This window comes from Pseudopodoces humilis, chromosome 2, assembly GCF_049639895.1.
Source record: "Pseudopodoces humilis isolate 2021_Gansu_Grassland_sample_001 chromosome 2, ASM4963989v1, whole genome shotgun sequence".
NCBI classification, from domain to species: domain Eukaryota; kingdom Metazoa; phylum Chordata; class Aves; order Passeriformes; family Paridae; genus Pseudopodoces; species Pseudopodoces humilis.
In genome coordinates, this window is record NC_142201.1 from 45503314 (window position 1) to 45508641 (window position 5328).

The window sequence follows — 5328 nt, forward strand, 5'->3', positions numbered from 1 at the left end:
CTATAAAAGTGCACAATAACAAAAGAATCAACAGGGTACTTGCTTTAAAAATCAATTATAGCAGAGTTGCACAACTCATTTAATACTGATGTTATAACAACTGCCTAACACCACATAGATTCTAGCTAAATATTTTATGTCAAAGTATTCTAGTTTTCCATAAGACATCACAGTATCTTCTAAATCCATACCACGATGAAGAAAGTGGAAAACAAGAAATCATTTTAATAGTGAAATCAACCATTTGCTAAATTACCACAGAGATTTCTGTATTCAACAGTGCTCCAAACATCAGTGATATCAATGCAGGACCACTCTGTGATAAAGACTATAGTTACTTCAAGAGTAAAAGATCAGATTTACCTGATTAGATAATATCCTTCAAATTGGTCTTTTATCTCCGACTGTAACCATAAGCAGATGGCTAAGGAAGAACAATGATGAAACAAGCAAATATTGTTTTGATCATTCTTCCTGTCTCATATTAAGCCAACAGTATCCTGGCTTGCACGTCAAGGAAGGTGACTCTTCCTCTTTCCTCTGTTCTTGTGCGACCTCACTTGAAATACCCTATTTATCTCTGTGATTCCCAGCATAAGGAAAACATAGACATGCTCAGGTCCAGAGGAAGAAGACATGAAGATGACCAGAGGGCAGAAGCATCTTTTCTATGAGAATGGCTGAGAGAATTGGGGTTGCTCAGCCTAGGGAAGAGAAGACTCTAGGGAGACCTTACTGAAGTGTTACCATAATTAAAGAGGACCTAAAGACTATATGTGAAGAGACTTTTTATCTGGGGGTGTAGTAATAGAACAGTGGGGGATGGTTTTAAACTGAAAGAAGGAAGGTTTAAATGTTTAAGCTTTAGATGTTAGAAGTAAATTCTTTGCTGTGAGCCTGGTGAGACACTGGAACAACTTGCCCAGAAATGTTCTGGATGCCCCATTCTTAGATGTGCTCAAGGCCAGTTTAGATGGAGCTTTGAGCAACCTGATGTACTGGAATGTGTCCCTGCCCATGGCAGGTGGGTTGGAATGAATCCTTAAGATTTCTGCCAATGCAAATCATTCTACAGTTCTATGATGCTACATACCACTATAAGGATGTGGTCATTTTGTAGTTATCTGCTGGAATCCTTTTTACAGTTTAGTAAATTGAATCCTTCAAAACTACATGAGGACAGTTCCTTTAATATCTACTGATTTATAAGCACATGCTTTGATTGTTTGATTGTTTATTATTTCTTTCTGTTTATTATTTCTTTCCAATCTGAAAATTAATGAATTAAATATATAGCCAAAAAGCGATCAAAAAAAAAAATAAAATTACTTTTTAAAAAGATAATTTAAAAGTACTGAATCACCTTTTAAGCTCTTTATTTTTGAAGTGATCACATTTAGGAAAAAAAGAAGTGAGATTAAACTGAATTATATGATTTTACATTTGTAGGTGTATGGTGAAAATGAAATACACATACTATTACACAGAATCACTGAATCCATGAACAGGTGAAGCAAGGTCACTAAAACCAGATGCCCATGTCAATGTACAGATGAATTTTGAGTATGTCCTGGAAGGGAGACTCCACAAGCCCTCTGAGGAATCTGTTCCAGTTCTCAGTCCCCCTTAGAGTAAAAAAGCCTTCTTGATGTTCAGATGAAGCCTCCAGTATTTTAGTGGGTAACCACTGTCTCAGATCTTGTCACTGGCAACCTCTGGAAAGAGTCTGGCTCCATCTTCTTTGCACTGTACCTTAACATATTGATAGACATTTATAAGATCTCTCTGAAACTTCTCTTCTCCCGACTAAAAAGTTCCAGCTTCTCAGCCTTTCCTCAAGGAAGAGGTGAACCTCTCCCTTAATCATTTTTGTGGCCATTTCCTGGATTCTATCCTGTATGTGCATGTCTCTCTTGTACTGAGGAGTCAAGGGCTTGACATAGGACCAGGCCAGACATTTCATCATAGAAGTTTACCAAGTTGGTCAGGCATGACTTCCCCTTGGTGAAGCAGTGCTGGCTACTCCCGATGACTTGCTTGTTTTTACCATCTCTGGAAGTGTTTTCCAGGATTAGATGCTCAATCATCTTCCCAGGGATTGAGATGAGGTTACAATTAACTTGTAGCTGCCCAGGTCCACATTCTTGTATATCTTGAAGAGAGGAGTGGTATTTTCCCTCAGCAGAACCAAACAGTGGCTGCACAATGGCATGTATCAGCTCCCTCAATAAATGTGTGCACTTCTGTATCAGGTTTGGTTGGCCTGCAAGGGCCTAGGGCCTTACTTATGTCCAGGATGTTCAAGTATCCTGTGATCTGATGCTCTTCTAACAAGACAAAATCTTTCTTATATCAGCAATTCTGTATGGTCACTGGGATCCATGATTCCTGAAGACCGATCTGCTAGTAAAGACAGCCAAAGAGGACCTTCAGTAAGTCAGCCTTTTCTATGTTCCATGTGACCAGGTCCTCCATTTTTCTGGGCAATGGACCTGCATTTTCCTCCTCTCTCCTAAGTACTTGCAGAAACACTTCCTGTTTCTAGATCCCTGTCTAAATAGAAGTACTGTATTTAACTTCTGGTAAAAAGAAAATAATTAAATTTAGACCAGAAATCCATTGGAAATTAGTCATAACTGTAATTGTACTGTCACAATAACAGCTACAATCCCTGCAAGAGATTGAAAGTAGATGTTATTACTTATGCATGTATCAGTTGTGCATCTGTGATTTGATGTGGTTAGATAGGGAAAGCCGATCGGAAGATCTCACGTTGTACGGGAAGATAGGGCCTCTTTTTCCCAAAGTTCTATAACCCATAATGTCACGGTGATGACATAATCATAACTCGGTCATATAAAACCTTGCACACCGGAAATAAACGCTCTTCACTGTCCCACCACATTGGTGTTCGCGTGTGATTAGCCCGACAGGCCTGTAAGTTTAGCCGTCCTGTCACTCACGAACCAGGTCGCTACACCTCATCTGAGGCAACATAGTGGTGCCGAAACCCGGAACCGCTCCCCGATACACGGGTTAGAGCAGCTGGATTTCGGGAGTCTCGCTGGACGCTGAGGGACGGCTGGAGCGGCAGGACCGACTCCAGTGGGGAGGACGCTCCTGTACTGCCGTGATGCAGTCGCTTAGCAAGGTAGTTTCACAACTGCACAAGCAGTGGGGTATAGACTGCAAATCAAAGGATTTTGAATGCGTGGTTGTCAGATTATTAGAATTATGCGTTATCGATGATCCCGTAGATATATTACACCCAGATTGCTGGGATAGGTGTACTGAGGCGCTCACGGATGATGTGTTGTGCTTTAAGTCCAGCAAGTGCCTTAAAAGCTGGGCGAGAGTTATGCAAGCGCTGCGAAAAGCATAACTTTGGAAACTTGGAAGGCAGCTCAAAGCTGTTTAAAGGTTACACCACGGGTGGGGGTTGGAGCTGCTACTCAGACCACGTTTATTGACTGCCCCACCGATTCTAACTGGCCATCCAATGATGACGGGTGACCCGAGTCGCCGTCCCGCCTGCCCGGCTCTAACGCGGGTTTGGCCGCGGAACATAATCTGCTGCCAGGGGATACCGATGCCACTGAGCCGCGGGGTGTGCCTGACACCGCGGGCCCTGGAGATGTTGGGGAAAGGCCCCCGCCATACGCGCCACGAAATGGCACCGGGGAGAGGAGCAAGGTCCTCGGAGCGAAGATGGCGGCGGGAGAGTCGAAGTCAGTGCTGTTCGTGTGCCTGGGAAACATCTGTCGCTCTCCAATAGCTGAAGCAGTTTTCAGAAAACTCGTAACTGATGAGAAGCTTGAACGTGAGTGGAGGATAGACAATGCAGCAACATCTGCCTATGAAATAGGAAGCCCTCCTGACTATCGAGGACAGAACTGCATGAAGAAGCATGGCATTACCATGAACCATATTGCCAGGCAGATTACTAAAGAGGATTTCCAGACCTTTGATCATATACTTTGTATGGATGAGAGCAATCTAAGAGATTTGAACAGGAAAAGTAGCCAAGTTAAAGACTGCAAGGCCAAAATTGAGCTACTTGGAACTTAGGATCCACAGAAACAGCTTATTATTGAAGATCTAAAGGTCCCTGGTTCGATCCCAAGTTTCAACAGAGCTTCAGCAAAGACTTGAACAGCGTAGCCAACAACGCTCTCAACAGAACTGGTTTAGTTCAATGTTCAGCCAATCCCCATGGATTATTGATTATTATGGATTATTACCCTTATTTCCATTTAGTAGGACCAATTATCGTTGTTGTGTTCGTACATATTTTTGGTCCTTATCTCCTTAATAAGTTAGCCCAGTTTATAAAAACCCGTTTAGATAAGACTGACATTTTATACTTAGAACAGAGACAGTTAACCCGAGTTTGCATGATAGTTTGTACTAACACATCGCGGTTACATTTAATGTTCATTACTAACAAGTTCATGATTTGTTGTTAATTACATAAGTCATTCAGTTACAAAGTTCTGTTCATGGAGAGGGGGGGAGATGATGCGGTCAGATAGGGAACGCCGATCGGAAGATCTCGCGTTGTACGGGAAGATAGGGCCTCTTTTTCCCAAAGTTCTATAACCCATAATGTCATGGTGATGACATAATCATAACTCGGTCATATAAAACCTTGCACACCGGAAATAAACGCTCTTCACTGTCCCACGACATTGGTGTTCGCATGTGATTAGCTTGACAGGCCTGTAAGTTTAGCCGTCGTGTCACTCATGAACCGGGTCGCTACACCTCATCTGAGGAAACAGTGATTGTAGAAAATATGTTGTAAATGTTACTCAAATTTTATCTTCTTTTATTGTGGGATAAAAACAGTACAGAAGATTAAATTAGTACTTTATCCTTTAGTCTGAGTGATATATATCATATAAGGTGGTGATCAGAGGGTATACTGTGTAATTTGTATTACCCTGGAAATATCCAGTATATTATTTTATTGTCAGGATGAACAGAAAAAAAACCCAAACAAAAATCACCACCACAACGACAACCACTAAAAACTTTTAATTTTATCATCATAACATATTGTAGCTCTAATAATTTTCCTTTAATATGTCTTCAATGTAAGAGACATTTTAAAGACCAGTTAAGGATTTTCTCAAAACTCCATGATGATGTATTATTAATATATATATATATATATATATATATATATATATATATTCATTACTCTTTTACAATACAAAACAGATTGGGAAAATATATCATTAGGAAGACATTCATTTTAGTGAGCTAGAAGCAATGAAGGTTTCTGTATTCCTAGGTCAACTTTACCAACAAATGACCAAATAGACT

The 5328-nt window shown here is 40.8% G+C and overlaps 1 pseudogene; it reads left to right on the top strand.

Moving 5' to 3' along the window:
* The first annotated feature begins 3708 nt into the window (after positions 1 to 3708).
* On the top strand, positions 3709 to 4068 carry LOC102099116 (low molecular weight phosphotyrosine protein phosphatase pseudogene; annotated as a pseudogene).
* The last annotated feature ends 1260 nt before the right edge of the window (positions 4069 to 5328 follow it).